The sequence below is a fragment of the Anser cygnoides genome, chromosome 1 (genome assembly GCF_040182565.1).
Source record: "Anser cygnoides isolate HZ-2024a breed goose chromosome 1, Taihu_goose_T2T_genome, whole genome shotgun sequence".
Classification (NCBI taxonomy): Eukaryota; Metazoa; Chordata; class Aves; order Anseriformes; family Anatidae; genus Anser; species Anser cygnoides.
In genome coordinates this window covers 133,310,606-133,334,832 of record NC_089873.1, presented here as the reverse complement: position 1 = coordinate 133,334,832, position 24,227 = coordinate 133,310,606, and the positions used below count along the sequence as shown (strand labels likewise).

The window sequence follows — 24,227 nt, the reverse complement described above, 5'->3', positions numbered from 1 at the left end:
CCTGAGAGATGAAATATTTTAACAGGAGTATGTGAATTCAAAAGGCAGCAGCACAGCCATCACTTATTTAAATGTTTAATGCTGAAAGAAGTTTTAGTGACGTCCTCTGTAAATCTTCATTTATTTTACTTAACCGGAAAACAAATATGCTTTATCCACAACTATTTTTATGTCGTTGATTAATAACTCGCTAAAAAAAAAAAAGGAACCATATAAATATGCAAGCAACACAGAGATATTATCTACATAACAGAATTACCATCAGGGTCAAAGGAGAAGGTATTTTTTCCTTCTATATCCACATTAAAGAGCACTTTATTCTGTCACCAGTGCTAAGCTCCTTTGACAGAAAAAAAAGCTACTTAAAAATATGCAGACACCCTGCATCTGGAAAGAGATTGAAAAGTCCTCCAAAAGGTTCACTAAGAGCCTTGCTATCACTGTTAAGGTAATTATTTCAGTATAAACCCTCCTTCATTTAAAAGATATATATATATATATATATCAGTGCTGAATTTTGTTTTGTTTTTACAGTCTTGCCTTCTCTTTACGGTAGTGATAGTGGAGTAGCTCTCTCCTGAGGAACTCAGAAATTATGATTACATGACAGGCTGGAATTAGCGAAGGGAGCTGTTCCTCTCTCTTTTCTCTTATTTTTGGGCCAGCCAAGTTTTTCCTTCTCTTCTCCTCCCTCTTTTCGAAGTGCAACTACTCAAACATCAGCCATATGTACTGAAACCCTCCTTTTCTCCACCCACTTAACACCATCCCCACAACCTGGCCCATCGACATCCAGTAGCAGTTCCTTGGATGGATGATTTTTAATCACTGTCTTGACTGGCAGCAAAAGGATTAAGCCATGGTCCATTCAAGAAGTAGCTTTAATACACATTAGCCAGCCCTCTGAACTGCTAACCTCTAAACCTCTTTCTTTTGCTCTCTAATCTGTATCTTAAAAAAAACTTTACTGATGGTTGTACTGTACTACACAGCTTTTCATCTAAACTTGGTTACAGAAATTGAATTAACTTCCACAGTGCTTTTCAAAAAACACAGTAGAATTTTCTTTTCTGAATTTAATAATGCAGGACTAGAAATAACCATTTTATAAAGAATTTATTTTTTCTTGCCTTTTTGACTTAAGGTCATATTTTAATTTATTCCAATATAAACTAATTTCAATCAATTAATTTACAGAGTAAATTTATAGTGCACCATTCCTGTTACAACTTTAGGATGGGTCAGAAGTAAACAGATGATTGAAGATGTTGATCAGAGTCAGCATCTTCTGAACATAACATAGTATCTTTATGGCCATCTGACCATTTGGCCAGATTCTGCTATGCTGATACCTTTAGTTAACCAGTGAAAATCACTTATACCTTAATGCTGTTCCTCCTACTGAGGATTTGTTTTCTAGCAGTACCAAAAACTTTGCTATTTGTAATGCAGAATAGTCTATCAGCTATGAGAATAAAGGCATTCCAGTGGGAAGGATCTGACCTTGTAAAATTTCAGCAAATGTTTGTGCTGTTTTAAAGAAAGCAATACACCGGATATTATTATTATTATTTTTAGAGCCAACTTTATTCTCCATGCCTCTTTTGCTACAGTACTGCCAGTGCCCCTTAAAATGGGTCTGTTCTTGTCATGCTCAGCACTGTGTTAAGTGTGAGATGGTGGTTTCATAAACAAGAAACTAAACTGAGACCGCTGAGGTCTTTTGATTGTCACCTAAATCAGATTACAACCTAAGCTTTTCAAAGGTGAATGAAAGACTGTAGACTAAACATCCAGCATCACTTACATTAACTCCCATAGGAGCAAAACATTTTGAACTCTTAGGAAGAAAAGAAATTTAATACTTCGTTTTCCTGTGTATTTATACCAGGATTCTATCATATGTGCAGAGACAGCATAGAGTGACCTTAACATAGCAGAGAAACTCTGCTCCACTTAACATTTATTGTAAGTTATTTTGAAATGCTGAAGTGCTTCTGCTCAAATGGAAAACATATATTACTAAGATCTATAGCTTTACATTATATTTGTGTTCAGGATTATGAAGTTACAAGAATTATCATTGCCTGGAAACCAAAGTACTAAAACATGATTCTGTATGACACGATTCCTGTCTTCCTGACAGTTTTATTATCAGGTCAAACAAAGCTTTATACTTGTCTTTAGGTGAAAGGTGGGCTGGACTTTTTGTACATAGTCAAGATGTGGTCAAGATGGTTTATAATTATAAACTATGTTAACGACTACAAGTTACTGTCAGACTGTCTTTATATATTACATCTTTTATTTTTAGGAAAACATTGATATAATGTGTGCATACAAGAAAAAAAGCAACAACAAAACAAAACACCAAACAACAACAAAAACACAGCATGAGAGATCCTTGAAATTACTCAACTATATTGTGAAAAATTGCAAATTCTGGTGACTGATGATAATACCAAGCACAAATTTCACTTCTATACTACAACAAAGTAAATCACATTATTCAGTTTTTATACCCGAGTAACAGGGAAAAGTATCTGACAATATGAAAAGAACTGTTCATATGTATGTCAGTGGAATTCAACTGCTAATGTTCTGAGAAGAGAATATTAGACATAAGACATCTGAGCCACTCAGTCTGTGAGTACTGGTAATTTATCAGCAGGATTTGTGTAACATCCCTCCCCCAAAACAGATGAATGAAAAACGTGTTCCACATACCTTCATGTTGCATCGGGAACATGGCTATCCCAACATCATATTTCAGATACAAAGCAAGACAGAGCTCAAAATAATATATAGGAGAGACAGGAGTATATAAAGCATTCAAAGCATAATACCCCAGCATCCACTTGAGATTCTTTGATAAATATCTTTCTTTACTTTGAGTCAGACCTGTACTCAAAGGGCCACAAGGGCTTAAAAAGAAGATTTGTTCTGTCTAGTCTGAAGATAAATATCGCCCTATAGTACCAGATGAAGTACACCAGTTCAGAGTTTTGGCGATGGATTGCTTATTTGGAAAAGACCTCTAGTACATTGAGTAGTGCTTGTTCTCAGGACTAAACTTTTTTTTTCTTTTTTTTAAATCAATCTTTTAAAGCAGTCTCACATATACATGTCTATTCTATTACTACATGCCTGAAAGAATCAGGACCAAAGAGCCACAGTCTTGCTTTCAACCTATGCATTTCAGAAACAGACATTTCTCCATATTATAAAGCGACATATTAAAAATGATATAGTTTATTTTTATACTAAAAGATACAGTTTAAATGCAGGCAGTTTTTTTTTTTATTTTCTTCCTTTTGTTTTGTTTTCTTTTTTTTTTCTTTTTTTTTTTTTTCTGGTCAATATTACCGAGCCTCCCTTTAACTGTCAATCTGCCTTTCTTAAGTGCTTGGGGAGCAGAAAGAATTGTGTGATGGTACACGGCATCTGTAACAGACTGACTTTTCCAGGAGAACTTGTTTGTGAATTGGTTGACAGAGTGCTGCCAGAGAGAATAGTTCAAGTAAATATGCACCTCTTCCCATCACATCTGTAACAATACCATAAACACCCAGAAAGCTCACTCTTACCACTCTTACATGTACACAAGTCAGAAACAGGACTTAGAAGAATGACTTAAAAGTTAGTATTTTGTTACCTTTGACATAAAATATATTGAGATATTTTTTGAAGTGCCTCCTGGTCTTTGAGACATTCAGATTTCTACACTGCCACAAGAGCTCAACTCTTTCTGTGTGAAAGCCAAGCCTGCAAAAGTCACCCAACATCATGAGTGAGCATTAGCCTCACTGAGGGTGGGAGTTATCACAGCTGCACCTTTAGCAATTTGAAAGCTAAATTTCTCTGTGAGATAAAGATAGGGCTTATTGTGGCATCTGCACCACCAATGACCATAATGTTGTCTCAGCTGTTGTTTCCTTGGTGAGAGAAAGAGTTTGATGCAGCAGGAAAAGAAACCTTGAAGGAGGCAAAGAGGAGAATCCCTGCATATTTTGTTAATTTCGTGTTTAACAACACTGTGTTTTCACCAGCCATCTCTGGAAGTAGTTCTGTATCAATGAGTCTGGGCACACCACTACAGACTGAAAACTGGACACAGGACCAATGGGGGTGGGTTTTTCCAGGTGTATTTAAAGTTAGGATCTTGTGTGACAGCTGATCTTGGCAGTAAGGCTGGACTCCCAATGGGGAAGTGGTGGATAAATTGTCTGACACAAGTCACTGTCTTCTTTATTGAAGAAAATCTGGATTCAGAGACCTGTCTTACCAAATAAATTGGGATCTTTGGTTTTCTGATGCAGTAGCCTGAACAGGTCTTGGAATTGCTTCAGTTATGATATTGATTGATACAGAAGGGAAAACTGAAGGCAAATTTCATTTTTTCCCTTTCATAATGATATGAGGGCTTATAATGTCTTAGGTTTTCAAAAGGACATACAGGAATATGAATTTCTTATACATCCATTTTGTGTCTAATTTTTCAGAGAACGCTCGATACTCTTAAAAACAAACAAACAAACAAACAAACAAACCAAACCTCAGATCTATTTAATATATTACCGGTGGATCTTGAAAATACAGGATGTTCTCTCTGTCCGCTATCTTACATAAGCAAAAATGAAGTTGGGTCACATAGCCAGAAAAGAGCTCTTTGCACCTGTCCCCAGTGTGCCTTGACATATGCAATGCTCAGCATACAACAATTTCCTTCCTGAATCAGTTTCCCTGCTTTCATCTCCAAACTATTCAAATACTCAGCTAAAAAGTCAGAATTTTATGGATATAATTCTTCTAAATGATAGCTCAACACTTTGAAGTTTGATTTTCTTCCTTACCAGCATTACACAACAGGCTTCATATTTTCCTGAAGTATAATTTTGTTTAAATACTAAAATAACAAGACCTTAATGGAACATAAGATGACTATATCACTCTAGGTAGCTCTTTGCTGTCAGCTATTCCATGCAGTCTTTACCATGCATGGCTCATTACACAGAAAACATTTTCAGTTTTCTTGTGGCTTAACCACAGACAGCCCATTTCATTTCTACGTGCTGTTCCTTCATGGATCATAACATCAGTCTTTTTATTTCCAGATTTTAAAAAAGCAAACTGTTAAACATATATATATATATATTGTATTATTGACATTAAATCACTACATTCAAACAGACAAACAAACCAGAATATATATGATGGTTGTCTGAACAGAGAACACTTGTTCATTTTTTTCTCATTTTCATGAATGCAGGAAAAGCATAAGTGTCATTTGGAGGCTTAAAAGAATGTATCATTCAAGCATAACTTGAGAAAATGTTTTGGCCATTGAAACTCAACAGCTATGGGCAACAAAAATTTCCCATGGATTTAAAATTCACAGAATTGGCAGACCTTTTGTAGAGGCAAGGGGTAAAGTTCATGCATTTCAGAGCTTCACTAACTCCAAGAAACAAGGGTGCCTTTATGTACTCCTGAGCTTTTCTATAGAAGAGATTCTTCCACTGTTTGCAGAGATAAGAAATAATACAACACAGATACAATACTCCCATAGTGTTGAGCAATATAGCCTCCTGAACACATTCATATGTTCAATCAACAAATATTCCCTACCTTTGGTTGAATTCTAACATTTCAACATTTTAACAATAAAAAGATGCCTACCACCTTGATGAAACACTAGCTTCCTTCTGCGGTTCTGCTCCCCGTAAGTTACAGAAAGAGGCAGCTCTGCTCAAAAGGGATGCCTGGGAAGAGGGAGCGAAGCCTGAATAATCAGGCCCCAACAGGGGTCTTGCAACAAAGCCCAGAGAGGAAGTTAAAAGGATTAGCAGTATAACACTTTTTAGCATTAGTACTCCTCCCTCAACCTGGCTCAAATGCATCTCTTTTACTAAGCCTACCCTTCATCATTTTTTCTGTGTTCAATATACCTAAGTTACACTCACGCACTAACTTAATCTCCACTCTTGAGGGCTAGTCACACCATTGTACCTTACGAGAGGTTTGAGTGTAGCTTGCTCGTTAACTGTATCTGCATTTTTAACCTCATCACTCAGAAGGACCCTGGTTTTGAAAGCACTATTATGGAAATGAGTAGTTCAAATGCAGATGCTAATTCAGGGATACCTGTGCCTTTGCAAAATGGAAGCCCTGTGCTTGCTGTAGGTCTTCCCATTGATGCTTTAGTTCAGGTCATGAGAACATTTTCAAGCAGTCTTCCAATCCTCTCCATTTATTAAGATTTAGTTGACATTGCTGACTGATGCTGGAGCATGTAAAGTTTCATCCTCTCAGAGGAAATAACCCAGATGGGGAACTGTATGTGTGCACTTAATAATGAGTTTCAGCCACTAATGAATATGCAGTCTTCGTGCCTCAAATAGAAGGAGTACAATACAGGAGTTACATGTGTATAATGCGGATATTGGGTTCTCTGCACTGATTATTTCACTCTGCAGATCTGCTGTTAACAAGCACTGCTGGACTGGTTAATGTGGACACAAGCACTGAGTATGCCAAACACCTCCAGGAAACTGAGGGTTCAGGAGTTGGCAAGTCTGGGAAGCAGGAAGAATGGGGCTTCAGAACCAGAGCATGTGGGAAAAGGTGAAGACATGGGAATGGGCATGGAAGACGCTGAAAGGATAGGGGATACTTAGGACTGTAGTCCTGGTTTGTGAAGTTAAAAATGGGTGGTAAGAAGTAGGTAACACTTGTTATAGGCTGAGATTCCTGCTAGGAGACCTGCAAGGTACAATACAGCTCTCAGCCCTATTAACATTCTGAATGGCAGAAATGTTTCCAAAATTAATTTCTTTGAAACAAATTTGCCAATTTGTGCCCTTGCTCAGTGCACCATGACTAAATATCATATAGTAGTTATGTAAAATGAACCATAGCATGAATTCTGCTGAAGTACCTGGCTGCTAGGAGACTGTGGCATCTCTCTGCTAACTTTAGTCAATCCTATCCTCTATAAAGGCTGAACTTCGCTGCAACAGACTGTATGTGTCTGGTAGTTAGATATACGTCGTATGAAAAATACAGAAAGACAATGTAAAGCAAGATTTTTCTGACTGTTCTATGCAGTCATCTTTGAACGGGATATAATTTATATCAGGGAAAACAAAGTCCACTCTAAATGATACTAAATTTTGATTCATCTGATGAGGTAGAGGTGTCCATAATAGAAGCCTACAGATGACTAGATCCTACTTATCCTGGGATCCTTTTATATTCAATAGGCATTTCAAGGAAGCAATTTACCTGAGTAGTTTGAGATGGCTTTATTACAAAAAGAATCATGTCCTGGAAGTACCATGGACTATACAAGGAGCCTCGAGCAAATGGGCTAAAATGTAGCTGTCCACATCATCTGTGTCTATATTGTGAGATGACTGGCACCAGAAGAGGGCAGTATATCCAGAAAATTTCCAGTTAAATTAGTACACTTCCTGGAAGGCACTCACACATGCATGGTTTAATTAAAATTAGAATGGCTCATTCTAATGGATTCTTGTAATATTTTCCATGGAATAAGATAAACTAACAAAAGAAAAAATGGGTCATTGAATTTCTTGCAAATGTGTAATTATATGCAAATACTTATAAACTGGCTGTTTGAAACCTATGAAACACTACATTTGGATTACCTGTTGAAGTTGGTTTTAAAAGGTCATGTTTTTATAGGCAACATGGACTTTTGCTGTCTCATATAATCAATATTTGTTTTATTTAAAAAACAAACACACAAACAAACAACAACAACAAAGATTGAGGGACTGAGCACTGCAGACTGAGAGTTGGATTTAAAGGTAGAATGAAGTTTTCATAGTTTTCTTAAAAGTTCTCAGCCTACCAGAGATGCTTTTCAGCCATCATAGTCCCTCATGTTTTGGCAGACCTAGCTGAAACACTGTCAAACTACTTCTTCACTAAACCTGTCTTCTCAACAGAAAAGCTCAATATTATTTCCTTTATTCTGTATTGTTCTGCCTAGATCTAGCCTGTATTAAATAATAATAATAATAATAATAATAATAATAATAAATCTATTTAAAGCTTTACCAACACTTAAATTGAGAATCCCACATAACATCAGGTGGATGTAGTTTTGTATGTCAATCCATATATTTTACAGATAGATACTATGATTAGTTATGCAAGATTTTGTTGGAAACAGCGTGATTCTGAAGGTCCACTTTTATATATCTCCTCTCTTGGTTGATGTAAATAATAAACCATGCATTTAATAAACCAAACATTTTTTAGAATCTAAAACCTAATTAATAAGATAGGTCAGCTTGTGTTCACTCAGGTATTTACAATTTTCAATCCATAGTTTTTTTTTACTCCAGATTTCACCTGCATCTACTACTAAGATTTCTTGGGGCAATTCCTGCTGCAGACAAAGTTGAACCATTCCATGATGCTTTCCACTCAGTTGCAGGAAGGCTTCCCTGACCGTCTGGGCACTTGGAGTTCCCTCCAAGCAGACAGGTACTAGAGGACTACCACCATAAAATGATTTAATCTGCATCCTCATCCTGAGGTGAATGGGGGAGATACAGTAGCTGACATGAAAGTAGAACTGGGCACCTGCTTCATACCTATGCCCGTGTCATTTAGATTGGGAGAGTTGGGAGGCACCACACAAACGAGAAGTGTAAGTCCTCAGTTACAGCATGAACATGCAGAGACATGAAATTGTAAAAGAGCCATGAACTGTCGCAGACCAGGCTTCCTGTCTCCATGTATTTGCATTTAGAACAAAAAGACAAACGTGAAAAATATTAAAAATACCAACCATGTACCAAATTTTTAACACGATGCTTTAAAACACATCCACATTTTAGCATAGTAAAACACCTGTGAATTACTTCATCCACTGAAATGAGATGCTCTGAATATTTGGAAAACATGATCAACACAACTTCTTTACATACTCAGAGTTACACCAATAGTACACCTAGAGTGTAGACAGAAATTTCCCAGGTCGGGAGATTTAGAGTATATTTTGTGGTGCAGTCCTCTTTAGCACAGATGTAGTCCACTTCCTGTTATGAGCTGCAATTTTCTCCCAGAGAATTTCTTGTTAGTGCAAGACACCAGCAATTTCTCTCTTTTGTTCTGAGTCATTTTAGAGGCTTTTATGGCTTTTGATCTTTTATACAATCTCACTTAAATATTTTATGAGATACTATGACTCATTTCATTACTTGTGTAATCAGGTTTTGAAGAATGGATATTCTTTGTACCTTTTTGAACAACCGGGACATCCTTGCTGGCATTAAGCAACTACACTAGATATTGCAATCAGTTCTTATCTACATACTACTAATGAATTTTGCATCAGTTTCTGCTCCTGGACAATCATGAAAGATAGCTGAACACAGCCCACTGCTGATCATAGATTGGAAGGAACCTGAAAGACCATCTAATTCCAACTACCTTGCCATGGGCAGGAACACCTCCCACTAGACCAGGTTGCCCAAAGCCCCATCCAACCTGGCCTTGAACACCTCCAGGGATGGGGCATCCACAGCTTCTCTGGGCAACCTGTTCCAGTGCCTCACCACCCTCTGAGTAAAGAACTTCTTCCTAAAGTCTAACCTAAATCTACCCTTTTTTACATTAAAGACATTCCTCCTTGTCCTATCACTACACTCCCTGACAAAGAGTCCCTTTCCAGCTTTCTTGGAAGCCCTCCTTTAGGTAGTGGAAGGCTGCTGTAAGGTCTCCCCAGAGCCTCCTCTTCTCCAGGCTGAACAATTCCAACTCCTCAGCCTGTCTTCATAGAGAGGTTCTCCATCCCTTTTTGTCATCTTCGTGGTCCTCCTCTGAACTCATTGTAAGAGGTCCATGTCCTTCTTATACTGGAGGCCCCAGAGCTGAATGCAGCCCTTCAGATGGTGTCTTACGAGAGCAGAGAAGAGGGGGAAATCACCTCCCTCAACCTCCTGGCCACACCTCTTTTGATGCGTCCCAGGATATGGTTGGCTTTCTGGGCTGCCAGTGCACATTGCCAGCTCATGTTGAGCTTTTCGTCAACCAACAGCTCCAGGTCCTTCTCCTCAGGGCTAATCTCAATCTGTTCTCCACCCATCATGTATTTACGCTTGGCATTGCCCTGACCCAGGTACAAGGCCTTGCACTTGGCCGTGTTGAACTTCACAAGGTTTGCACAGGGCCACCTCTCAAGACAGTCAAGGTCCCTCTGGATGGCATTCCTTCCCTCCAGTGTGTCAACTGCGCCACACAACTTGGTGTCATTGGCAAACTTGCTAAGGGTGCACTCTATCCCACTGTTCATGTCAACGACAAAGATGTTAAACAGTGCTGTTTCCAATACTGCCTCTTGAGGAACACCACTTATTACTGATCTCCACTTGTACACTGAGCTGTTGACCACAACACTTTGAGTGTGACTATCCAGCCAATTCCTCACACACCAAGTGGTCCACCCATCAAATCCATGTCTCTCCAATTTAGATACAAGATGTCATGGGGGACAGCGTCAAATGCTTTGCAAAAGTCCAAGTAGAGATGTCAGTTTCTCTTTCCTATCCATCAGTGCTGTAAGCCCTTTGTAGAAGTTCATCAGATTTGTCAGTCATGATCTGCCCTTCGTGAAGCCTTGTTGGCTGTCATCAATTACTTCCTTATTTTCCATGTGCCTTAGTATAGTCTCAGCATAGAAACCAACTGACCAGTAGTTCCCCAGGTCTTTCTTTTTTCCCTTTTTAAAAATAGGGGTTATGTTTCCCCTATTCCAGTTAGTGGGAACTTCACCAGACTGCCATGACTTCTCAAATATGATGGAAAGTCACTTAGCAACTTCATCTACCTGTTCCCTCAGGACCTGCAGATGCATCTCATCAAGTCCCATGGACTTTTATACCTGATGCCCTGTGCAACTTTCAAAGTCCTTTTTTCTTCACTTAGAATGGTATTTGCACGTTTGTCTGCATAGAGGTGTGATAACAGAGGATCATTACCCTGCTGTAAAAGCATAACAGGAAACATGGTACCTGCAACGTTTACTTTAGGATAGCTTAGCAAGATCCTAACTATAGCCAAGGCTAAGAATGTTTATCCACCATATTATGAGTTCTTCTCTTCTAGAATAGTTAAATTATAATAGCTATCCTGTGATTATAAAAAAGACCATATTATCATTAATGTAGTCAGAATAACTGATCAGATTAAGCATTTCGGAATACCGGAGACTTCCTGTTCAAAAATGAAACCCAAGCATTTTTATCTTCAATAAAATTAAAATATTTCATATTTTACATTTCGTAAAGTCTCTTTCCTATCATCTGGTCTGACACAATTTCACAATGAAATTAACTGGTTTAAAAATTAAAATGAATTCTTCACCTCCTGTTTTACCAGATGCTTTAATGCCAAAAAGTATTTCACTCTCATTCACAGATCATGGGAAATGCTTTAATGCCTTTTTTTTAAAAAAAAAAAGCAGTTCCATATTGAAAAGTTCATTTTCATCAAAATAGACATATCTTATGTTAGCTTGAATGAAATGTTTTAAGGAACATGTCAAAAGGAATGATTTTATTTAATTTTCTCATTTATTAATCACAAATATTTTTGTTTTCTATAGTATGTAGAAGAGCATATTTAGCGCTTTAATATAGTCAAAATAAAAATAATTGTTCAGTCCAAATGTATCCCAGAACAGAAATAGTTAACCATATTTTGGGGTTCTGTCATCTGAAAAATAAAAGAGTTTCACTGGACTGATTCATTCAGAAGGGTTATTTTGAGTTTTGTTGTTGTTGGTGGTGTTTTGTTGTTGTTGTTGTCGTTTTTGGAGGGAGCTGGGGAGACAAAAGCAATTAGTTACTTCTACGAAAGAGGGTGCCATTTTAAGAGAAACATATTCCACAAATACGCAGTATATAGGTCCACCCTGCAGTCATGAGCTGACTGCTAGGCCTTCTTAAATAATATCAATTCTTACTGCTTTTTGTGAAAGCAAATTTCAAGACATGAAGACATGGACAAAACATTCCATGTCCAGAGAAGGCACACAAAGCTGATGAAGGGTCTGGAACATAGGCCTTATGAGGAGTGGATGAGGGAACTGGGGTTGTTCATTCTGGAGAAGAGGAGGCTCGTGGGAGACCTTATTGCTCTCTACAGCTACCTGAAAGGAAGTTGTGCTGAGGTGGGAGTCAGTCTCTTCTCACAGATAACTACTGATAGGACAAGAGGGAATGGACTCAAGTTGTGCCAGGGGAGGTTCAGGTTGGAAATTAGGAGAAATTTCTTCTCAGGAAGAGTGGTTAGACATTGGAACAGGCTGCCCAGGGAGGTGGTGGAGTCACCATCCCTGGGGGTGTTTAAGAAAAGGTTGGACGTGGCGTTTAGGGACATGGTTTAGTAGGTAATATCAGTGGTAGGGGGACGGCTGGACTAGATGATCTTGGAAGTCTTTTCCAACCTTAATGATTCTATGAAAATATCTTCAAAGTCAGTATTATAATCCAAATTTTCCAGATAAAACCAAGAAACAACATTTTTTTTTCCCAAAGGCCTCCAGCATGTCATTGTCCATGTCTTCTTCATGATTAGCTGTTCATTTCAGCAAGATAGTGTAGAGTGGTCAAAAAAGGGATTGTTGTACTTGGAATCTCTTAGCAGCAGTACACCATAAAGTCATAGCTGCCCTGGACCATACCTTGGCTAACAGTCTTCTGACGCTATTGACATACCAAGCATCCTGTCCTCCAACTCTCTACAGAAAAAAGTCTAGCCAACAGAATGTATTTTCATCAGTAACCAAAGGTATGATGTTAGGTCATCCTTTTTATCCATATGTAATCTTTAATGACATTTAAGCCTTCTTATACAATCCTGTCATCCTTGGGTATAAGTGGCAACAGCCATGGAAGTTGGTAGTTATTCCTAGTTTTTCTTAACCTCTTTCTCTTTCTCAAACTTCTAACTGAGAAATGAAGTAGTGTAGCATAGAGAGCCTCCTACTTTGTATAACAAATTGCACCAAAAGCCTTCCTACATTTCTTTTTTTTTTTCTTCTAAATCTGACTCTTTCAACAACAACAAAATAGAAACAACAAAACAAATTGCTACAGTTTATCCATATGCCATTTTATGTCCTGTTTCTGAAACAAGAGTTGACAGGCCAACATATGTGACCAATAACTGCTATTCAGAGCTAAGCTCTGCAAATGGTGACTGACATGGAGCTGGGTATTCCATTAGCCAAGGGAGCTATCAATTATAGACCAACCAAAATAAACCCTGAAAAATTTCCTCTGGGTGTTCTGAGTTCTGAGCATCATTCTTTCCTGCACACAAGGCAAATATTCTTGACCTTCAGATTTGGATAAAAAACACCCCTATTAGTTAACTAATTTGTCCATTATCACCTGAAGACATTCATAAGCCTTTCACCCTACACAAGAAAGAGAACAGAATATACAAACTTATATTGTAAATATGACTAAATCTCCAAGCTCTGCTAACTTGCTTGATTTGCTACAGTGTATATGCCATGCTAATTGTGCACAGTATATATCTGCATTAACATATATTCTTTAAATCTCTGATGTATAAGTCTCTGCTCAGCATTTTCAAATGAAACAGTCCATAGCAGGGAAAAAGAATTAAGTCAGTCATCTTTCAACTCTAAAATCTGTACTTACATCTGGCTTAAGTACAGCATTTTATAATATCTTCCCATAACATAAATTTCTAACTGGTGTAAGATCTTCCATAATAATTTTTATTGAGATAATATATAAAAACATCAAATGCCTTTATCATAAAAACTAACATCTCCTGTATAACTGCAGTCATGAAATTCTGCGGGAAAAGTTTGGGTTTGCAGAGTAAGCATTTCCATATACTTACAAAATAAAGCATCATGGTTTTGTTTTTCTGCCTACTAAAAGCCAGATTGTCACTTCTGTAGGGTAAGTCTTTGTTCACACAGTGGAATCATCACAGGGTCAGCAGAAGTAAGGGTCTTATCAGAGGAACGAAGCCTTTTTTTTAAAAGAGCCTTATAATAAACAATTTCCCAGAATTTCTTACATTGATGCTGCCCCATAATTCTGGATCACAGACTTCAAAAATGAAGAGGCATGTAGTTATTGGTACATTTGAGTTCTTAACTGATGATTTATAACTCCAGACCTCAAGTGCAAGTTTTCAGCACTTGGTAGTAAAAGATTTATTTACACACACTACCTAATGATCTCAGGATTAAAAAAGCCAAATGTTTTTTTTTTGTGTTTTTTTTTTTTTGTATTTGACCAGAAAACTAAGCCTTATACTTTGGATGGTTTTAGAGATGTCAAAAATTCAACACTCTAGAATATTGTCATATTTTTAACACCCATTTGAAAGAATAGCTTGCTAGGGAGATGGACATTCGGAGGATTTATAGGACAAAGCATCTTTGATCATCCCATTACAACTTCAGTGTAAAACATAGGGCCTGCAAAGGACAGTTATCATCAGAAATAGTCCTTCCAAGAAGAGACAGGCCAGGCAGTCTAATGGAGAAAGAATGGGAAACTACAGTTGCTGTTGTGTTTATTTCCTTTTGTATGCCTTCAGAAGTCTTCTTTATCTCCCTTAACGTTCTGGCTGCTTCCTTGCTTCTCTTTGCCTTGAAGTTTGTGAGCTATTCCTCTTTCTTGCCTCTCTGCTTGCCAAGGCAACTTCTGATTCTGTAACACTGAAAGTCCTGTTTTCATATTAATTCTCAAGGCTTTCAAACAAACTCCATTCTCAACTTCTATATAAATGTTTCTTTCTCAGCTTTCCTAATGCAATTTCAAGAAGAAAATATGGTGATCTTTCCTCTTTCTCCAGGCTCTTCTTAGTCTCCTCTCCCACATAGTTGTTTTCCCTCTGGGCCTCTCTCTGTCCATTTCTTTTGCACTTTATTTTCTGAATAACCTAGTCTAGTCTCAGGAATGTACCCTGGCATTTTAAAATACACTGCTGTCAAGAAAAATAGAAAACTGCTTCTGCTGTTAAATAGGCATAGCACAAACAGCCAGAGCTGCCCCTGCCATTCTCTTTCTCTTCCTCTTTCTCCTCTCAAGTACCTTGAAAAGGCAAAACCCATTTAGTCATCCTCTGGAATAGTATCAACTAATGGCAAAAACATCATCCAAAAATGTTCAGAAAGCTTCACAATATTTTCAAGCTTAGGATTTTCAATGAATATTTCCAGTTTCAGTTCAACGATAGAAAGAAGCACTGCCAGCAGGCTAAGGGAGGTGATTCTCCCCCTCTACTCTGCTCTCACGAGACCCCACCTGGAGTACTGCACACAGATCCAGGGCCCTGAGCACAAGACCTGTTAGCGCTGATCCAGAGAAGGGCCATGAAGATGAACAGAGGGCTGGAGCACCTCTCCTATAAATACAGGCTGAGAAAGTTTGTGTTTAGCAGGGAGAAGGCTCCAGGAAGACCTTGTTGCAGCCTCTCAATACTTGAAGGGGTCTTATAAGAAAGATGGAGCAAGGCCTTTTTACCAGGGCCTGTAGTGACAGGACAAGGGGTCACCATTTTAAACTAAAAGAAGGCAGATTTATATTAGAAATAATGAAGAAATTCTGTACTATGAGGTTGGTGAGAAACAGGAATAGGTTGCCCAGAGAACCTACGGATGCCCCATTCTTGGGAGTGTTCAAGAACAAGTTGGATGGGGCTTTGGGCAACCTGGTTTAGTGGGAGGTGTGCCTGCCCATGGCAGGGGAGGGTGGAACTAGCTGAACTTTAAAAGACCCTTTCAACCCAAAGCATTTTATGATTCTACGTAAGGGAAGAGAAGATAAAAAATGTTTTCTTCTTGTTTATCATGCTCAAATTGCCAGCTGCACTCTCACCAAGATAGGAGTCACAGGTTAGCAAAGCATACTTTCCAGATGAGGTTAAGAGCACATTTGAAAAGGAGGGGGATGGAGGTTGCATTTTGCCTCTTTCTTCAAGATACCTCTCTGCCCTCTGGTTTTACCCTACTGTTCCTGTGAACTCTAGTGTTGTCCAGATACCTAGGGAAGGCACAGGAATTTAAAGACAGAGTCCGAAAATCTCATGACAGGGAAGTGAGGAACAGTAATAGAAATTCTAAAGCAGGGACAGGGCGGGGGACAGTGAGGTTTGATCCAAAGAGGTGAAAAACACTGAACTAGTACAACAAATTACTGGAATTAGTCTGAAAACACAAGAGAACCTTAAGGAAAAAATCAACACCATCAATTATTCATCATTCTTGGTGCATACCTACCTCATCAACTCAAGATAAAAGGGGAAATAAAGTGCACTTCATTAGAAACCTGCTTTCTCTGGTAACAGTTTCCAGATTTTCTAGACCACAAAGACACAATCTGTCTTTCTAAAGTGAACTCCTCTATGATATTTACAGGTATAAATTCATAGAAACAGACAATAGAAAAATTCATGGAAATGAACAAGATCCATGACCTAATACCCCATAATTTCTAGTCCACAAAGATATATGATGCTTGAGAAATAACTAAAGCATTTTGTGGGTAATTATGCAATAACATCAAGCTAAAGAGGGAAAGTGTGTTTTTGTTTTGGTTTGGTTTTGTTATCTCAGCCGGGAAGCCTTTCTTGGAGGCTGTAAACTAAATTTCTTAACACAGCCTTAGCATAAACTTTAACAAAGATAAATATAATATCCTGTGCCTGGAGAGAAGTAATCCCAAGCAGCAGGACAGGCTGTGGACTGAAGAGCAGCTCTGCTGCAGGACCCAGGGATGGTGGCAGGCAGCAAGTTGAACACAAACCAGCAGTGAGCCCTGGCAGGAAAGGTAGCCAGCAGTGTCCCAGGCTGCATCAGCAAAAATACAGTCAGTAAACCAAAGGCTATTTCATTCCACTAGACTCATCTCAGACACACCTGAAATGCTGTGCCCAGTTTTGGTTCCCACAGCTGAAGCAGTTGGAAAGGGTCCAGTGGAGGGCCACCAGCTTGAGAACTTGACATAAGAAGAAAGGTTGGAGGGACTGGATTTGCTCAGCCTGGAGTAGAGAAAGCTCAGAGGAGATCTGATCATACTTCTTGAGCATCTAAAAAGTTAGTTAAAGAGCAGATGGAGACATTCTCTTCTCAAGGATGCCTGCTGACAGGACAAGAGGCAGTGGGCATGAGCTGCTTCAGAGGAACTTCTCTCTGGATATTAGAAAAAAAAATTCTTTCCCATGATATCATTTGAATGTTGAAAAAGGCTCCCCAGATAAGTGGTGCAATCTGCTGTGTTAGAAATACTCAAGATTATTTGAATAAATTGCTGTAACGATCTATGTTGAAGAGAAAGTGGGACCAGCTAAACTCCAGGGTCTAATCTTGTCTTTTTTGCAAATCTCTATCTGTGCAGTCTTGCTAGCCATATGAATAATGTTGTCACTACCCTCTTTGTCACAATCGTCTTTTCCCTCAAGCAGATCTCTTCACACTGGGTTTCATATATTAAAAACACTAGGTATTTTCTTTTGAAATGGGATTGGCTTTTCCCAATCTTGCTAGAGAAGCTACAGCAGTGCTGTATTTTATTACATTCTTCATTTCCCTCAGACTGTAAACTTGAAGGGGTAGCAGATGGGTTTTCTCATTTGCTTATAAACCACCACAGCCCTAGATGATCAGTGTACAAACACACATACACAACATTCGTTACTCTACTCTGGGGATATGTGATATTTATTTCCAGTCCTTGCTAATCTTTCATAAGCAGTTTACACTTTATTTCTCTTTAAAAGGAGGAGAAGGATGGGAGGGATAAGCATACTTCTCCCATGACACTTTCTTTTGCAGTCAAGACATTCAAGGAGAGTTATATTATGGGAGGATTTTTTAACCTTCAGTAACAAGGCTTAATTAGGGATCAAGAGCAAATGCCATAGCAAAGAAGAGGCACCTCTGAACACTCACTCTTATTGGGATTTTGTTCCAATTAAGCTGGTTAACAAGGGACGCAAGAGCATTTGCATCTGAAGTATACTTAAAGACTTCAGAGATAGCTATTACAATTTAAAATTTTACTTGAACTGAAAAATTTGAGTAAGCGGGACCTTTTGAAGATTTGATGCCTTTGTGAAAAGATGGTAAGGAAACTGTACAGCTCTTACCTCATTAAAATATTTCAACACTGCAAGGAACAAGCTCATGCTGAAACTTAAGTACAGATTTCTTACAATTCAGGAAAAGACACATCAAAGTAAAAATCATTAAAAAAAAAAAACAGGAAAGAAAGTCTCAGCTTGCTCTCACAGTGTCACCTGATCTGCTCAGTTTGTCACAAGGGTCACAATTGACTCACACACATACCTCTTGAATAACTACAATAACACAGTATTTTGAAGGGGGAATCCACTCCACCTCTGCAATCCTGACTTCAGCAGAAGCAAAATCAAGCTTCAGAGTTGGCCACTTTAGATCAAGCAAGTCTAAGAAGCAAAAGCAGTAACCTTGTAATAACTTTCAGTGGTAACACATCAGCAAGGGACATAGCTGTAAGTGGATAGGTAAAGCTGAGGATAAGACCTGTCTTTCTAGCACTAACCAGTATAATGTAATTGGCTGTAGCAGCAACATATTATTTTTCCACTAGAGCAAAGAACAGTAGCATTTAATCCTTTAGTTGATCCCTGACATACCACTAGTTGAGCCCTGGCAAATATAAAGTCTTGCCTTACAAGTCCAGATGGCAAGAGAAAAAAAAAAAATTAGTGTAAACCTAAATATGAAGGGAAGTCCTTGTGATTTTTTCAGGAGTAAAAGAAAAACTCAGTTTTTCCAAAAGAAGTACAGATGACTTCATATGAGACCTTAAATTTCAGAGGGAAACTGTGTGGCATGACTATCTTAATCCACTCTATTTTACATAAGCATCCAGGTAAGTTAATAATACTATTTTCTAGTCATGAAAAGCCTTCATGAGAAAGGTGTACATGGCTATATGAGTTAATATAGTCATTCTTTTTTTCAGAAACTTAATAAGCTTTACAGGCGAGAGGGACAAGATAAATTTCAGAATTTGTAGATATTCGTAGTGGCTAAAATCACTCCTTTTTATTGCAGAGAGGAAATATATAAAAGAGAATCCAGTTTCAGGAGGTTGTGTTTTGTACCATTTTTTCCCAGATCTCTAGAATTAGCCTGAAGGATCTTTTTAGAGAGTAGGTAAATATATATATAAAATATTAGGACAACACTGCAATGCAATGAGGATGTTAAATTGTTCCTCCAAGGAGATGACATAACTAATCCTGACATAATTTCCAAGCAGCAAAGCAAAACTAGGTCAAATCACATTGACCTATCTAACATAATAAGCCCCTTTTTTCAGATTTTTACAATGTAGACTGTGTCTGCAGGCATTAATGTCCTCTGTTATCAATGTATAGTCTTGTCACTCTGCTTTAATGTCTTATCACCATGTTGTGTTAATTAGACCAAAACAATATAGTGCACTTTTGAACTACTTAGCTCCCAGTTTGAAGTCTCTGCCTAATCTATACTTTTGAGGTTATCCAGCTAGAAATGAAGTCATTAACTCTTCAGAGTCACTTGTTTCAGTAGGTGCTACCAAGGTTGGTGGAATAGTGTAACTTTGCATACAGGTCAAAATCTAAGCACTGTAAGTTGCATATTGTTTGTCTAAAACAATGTCTGTCTGCATAGATAATGTCCATCAACTAGCAAAATGCACACCAATTTTGATACCACTTCACACCAGGCAGATCCCAGATAAAGAGTGAGTATCATGTGTGCTTGGCTATCACATGTCCTTACTCTAGCATTTGTCCACGTGCAGCGCCCTGAGAGGGACAGCCCTTTTGCTTGTCCAGCCTTCCCTTCCTGTACTCTTATTGTTCCTCTACACATTAGATTTACAGCACACGTGTTTTGCAGTGAGACTATAAACAGAGTTGTGTAGGGGTCTGGCTACAGCCTCTCATGACTTCCAGAAAAAACTGAAACAGGAGAAGTGTCTGTGTGGCTGCCTCCAGAGCTAAGGTGGGACTGGAGAACGAAAGGCTGAGTGCTTGAGGACCCGACTTCCCAAGGAGCTGGAGCTCACTAGGAAGGAGTAAAGAAGCAGAGGCAGGAATTAGGCAGAACTTGGTGGTCCAGAAAGCAAAAGATGACAACGGGGTTTAACTCTCCCTGCAGAATATATGAATTTAGTAGTAAGGGCATAATCTTGGCGAAGAAAAAAAAATAAACAAAACAACAACAAAAAACAATATGTTCCAGTGATAAAACAACACTTTCAAAGATTGCTTGGTGATGAAGAATACCATAAAATTGGAATACTGGCCATTCTTATGATAAAGTGTCTGGATCTGGAAACTCCAATTATAAATATGTAGACATGCAGTTGGGTATTTTTTTTTTCACTTCTTGTTCCTTTTTTTCTTTTTAATGCCTCTAATTACCTCTCAGGAAGAAAAATATAAATCAAAACAAAAAAAAAAAAAAGGAGGATTCATGTTTCCATATGGGACAACTACTGGAGAGAAAAAAAAAATAATAATTTTGTTTTGATTTCTCAGAATTTTTTTAGAAGAAAACACCAGGGCTCAGCTAAAGCTCATAATAGCTTATAAGAAAAAAATAAAAGGGGAAAACCCAGAGGTGGCTGGGGGGTCTCATCTGAGCAAACTCTTGCTCCTCTTGACTAAAAGTAGTGCGTTAGTTATCTGGTATCAAAAATGAGCCCAAACTACTGCTCTGGTGAGGGGTGTGGGGGGGGTGGTCTTAGTGCTCCTGCTGTGGCTTCTCAGTAATTAAATAGCTGGAGACCAAAAGGGGCAAGTTAATGCCATTAGTCATGAGCACCTGCTTGGGATGTAGAGCAGGTGCAGGACTGGGATTTCAGCCTGCATATCCCACAGAAGACTGCTGCCCCTGTGGGGGCAATCCTCCATTTAAATGGACCAAGAAAGTCGCTAGTACCCTGAAAAGCTCCATGACATAACAGAGAACTTTGTTTTTCCCAATTTTTGTGCCACACCGTGATGAAGCAGGCATCCAAGTGAGGTGGGCAGGCAATGCCACCAGCCTGCAGCCCAAGCAGTGCAGGGCAACCAGGGTGAAACACGACAGCCACCAGCATCGCCAGAGGCATGTGAAAGATGTTGGCCTCCCCACCTCAAAACACAGTACAATTGTCATAGCATCTCACCTGCTCCTTTCTGAGGCCATGAAATACCCCTCTCTAAATGTTTTCATTACAGTCTATCATGCTGCAATGAAAAATCCTATCAGCCGTGTGGATCTCCTCATTACTGTCCCACTAAGCCAGGAATAAAAGCTTGAACTCTCTATTATTTGTTTTACTGTCTCAAAATTGTTCTTACACCCAGCTATCTCAACACTTATGTAACCAGAAAAGTTTTACTCTACTTCAGGGCCAAACAAACATAGCCTATTTGCCAGTTTTTTAGTCTTCCCATATCCCCCTGGGAAGATATAAATTATAATGATAAACAACCAAGACATGACAGCAAATAGGAAAGAATTTTAAAGAATTAAGAGCTATTTTCATTGTTTAGGAAAGAGATCAAAATCAGCTTCCTACCCTGCAGTGCCTTTTCCAGCTTTCAGACAGAGTGGATTCTATACCATAAGCCAGGGATCTCAGGGATATACAGTAATTCCTTACAGCTTGCTAAAGCATTACAAGCTCCAAGATGTAATAAAAGACCTCAAACCCAAGAAGAGGCTAAAGAACAGAGTACCCTTGCAAGTCTGAAATTCAGTTCAAACAAAACCCAGTGCGCATTCAAAAAGCTATTCACAGAGTTGTATGCAAATACAGGTCTGCTCCTTTCTCCTAGCTCGGTCTTCACCCTCAGCCAAACCAAATTGTTTCTCCATCTTTCCATTTACTGAGCTTCAGCATATCTATCCCCTGAGCATTTACCACCATGATCTCCTCGTCCCCAGCAGCTCGTTTTCCTCAACCCCAGGCTGCAGCAGACCCCTTACCTCTTCTCCTACTCTGCGGAGGGACTCTGAGCTCTGGCAACTTTTTTTTTGCAGAGCTCCAAAACTGCTGGAGCACTCTGTGTCGCTGCCTGCCTGCCTGCCTCCCCGTCCCTCCCCAGCAGCGAAGCTCTGGGACCGGGCAGCAGTGGGAAGGCGTCAGCCAGCACATCTGAGTGCCGGGCAGGCGGGAGGGAGAGAGCCGGAGACAGATCTCATCAAAGGTAGGAGGCCTGGTGGGGATCAGAGAGACGGAGATACACATCTAAATAATTCAGGAACTAATAAAAGCTTTGGGCTGGGTTCTCTCCAAGCTGGGAGAGAAGGCTCAATTTTGGTGTATTTTCTGCTGCCATTGATGCAGAATGCAGTGTTACTTAATAACCCGATGCTGATAAACTAACCTTATTTTAAGAGTATTCCACATGAAGTTAACGAGGAAAGTGACTGTGCCCAGTTTTGTATTTTTATAGCCTTAGCGTTAGGTAGAAATTCTATCATATGAAGATTTTGAGGACTCAAGTCTGACCTCTACAGGTGGGCCGCTGAAATAGGTACAGTATCTTTTGATCTCAAACTGTATATCACATTTTTAGGTGTTGGAGAAAGGTAATGGACCAGATGTAATATAAAACCCCAGGCTACCATCACTACATCATTAAAACCTTATTTTTAAAACACCAGTATCTGTGGTAATTTGGTTCATACAAATGCCTTCTTGCAAAATGCATCCACTGTGCAGCAAAACCAGAAAAAGCACATCCAGCACGAACGTTTTTACATTCAAAAGTGTTACAGGGTTTTGCTTCTGCTTTTTATTATCCCTCCTCCTCCTTCCCCAATCTTCCATATGATCTGCTCCTTCAGCACTACAGAAACAAACACTACTTTGAAACTGATAACATACATTTGTGTTTTGCAAAACTGATGTTTTTAAATGCCCTGATTGGTGCCACCTTTTTCTAATCAGAACCAACCACTCTAACAAACTGCCCTTTGTCCGGTGATCCTGTCCCCTCTGTTCCCACCAACCTACAGCACATGTTGCCATAGCTACACTGCATGTCTATTTACCACACAAGTGATCAAAGGAGGCAGACAACACACATACACACATGCACAAAAACCTCGCCAGGCTTCCTACAGAGCAATGTCCAGCCACTAATTAACTGATACACTCCCAGCCTGTGGACTCTGTACACTTGTTTTCTTTATTCTGCATGGTACACAAAAAAACAGCATTCTCTGAGATGTTCATGCTTCCCTTACAGACCAAAAAAAACAACGAAACATCCTAGGAGGAACTTTAAAGAGAATTTCCTAAAGCAAGACTAAGGACTACAGCACCCCAGGATAAGAAAACAGCTTTTCCACTGAGGAATACATTAAGAATTCTAAACGTTATGCAAAAGAAAATAGGAAATAAGAAACACATGCTAGGCAGTTAAACATCTGTAAGGAAAGGGGATGATTTTGAATTTTGCATGTGTTATTCACTGAAATCGTATGCAGCATTTATTCACTTGGTGAATTGTATACACACTAAAAGCTGTACGTCTGCAGTCATGATAAATAATTGTAATGGCCTTATGTGCCTTAGAAACACAGTTTTTCATTTTTAGGTGGCCTGTCAGTTAACAGTCATTTTGTTGGACCTCTTTGTGTGACGAAGGGCTTAACTCTGCCTTGATGAAAGTCAATGGGACTTCAATAGGAAGAGGCCAAAGTAAGGAGCTGCATTTGTTGTCTTGACACTCCCATGAACAGCACTTCAGGGATTTGTTGTGGGTGAAAGTGAGTGAAAATGAAGTATTAAAATTCTTCAAACATTTGACTTTCTATGAACTAGGCTTAGGGAACTTAAAACAGAGCCCACAGTGCCCTCTCCAGTTCTACAGCAAACTCAGGGAATCCAGCCACGCGACGGCCTCCAGCCACATGAAACTGCTGCTCTAGCACATGAAGGCTGAGTGTCTTTTCAGGAGTTTCCGTCACTTGCAAGTTGCCTTGCTTAGGCATGTCTTTTTAAGTAACTAACTGAACAGAGTAGTCTGCAAAGTAGAAAATATGTTACGCTTGACGTACATTAAGTGTAATTCTTACTGGTCGAGTTTGTTGGTTTTTTTTTTTTCTTTTTCTCTTGCAACCATGTTAAATACCTTTAAAAAATGCACTTCTGCTT

General features: G+C 38.9%; 1 protein-coding gene across 7 annotated transcripts in view; it reads right to left on the bottom strand.

Moving 5' to 3' along the window:
• MID1 (midline 1) overlaps window positions 1-24,227 on the bottom strand; it is a 250,254-nt gene that overhangs the window by 127,319 nt on the left and 98,708 nt on the right. The window contains exon 1 of one of the 7 annotated variants that reach the window (XM_013191539.3): window positions 22,049-22,846. The exons of the other annotated variants lie outside the window; for them this stretch is intronic. The gene's annotated coding sequence lies outside the window, so the exon portion shown is untranslated. Of the gene's footprint in view, window positions 1-22,048; window positions 22,847-24,227 lie in introns of those variants that run through there. 7 annotated transcript variants of the gene reach the window in all.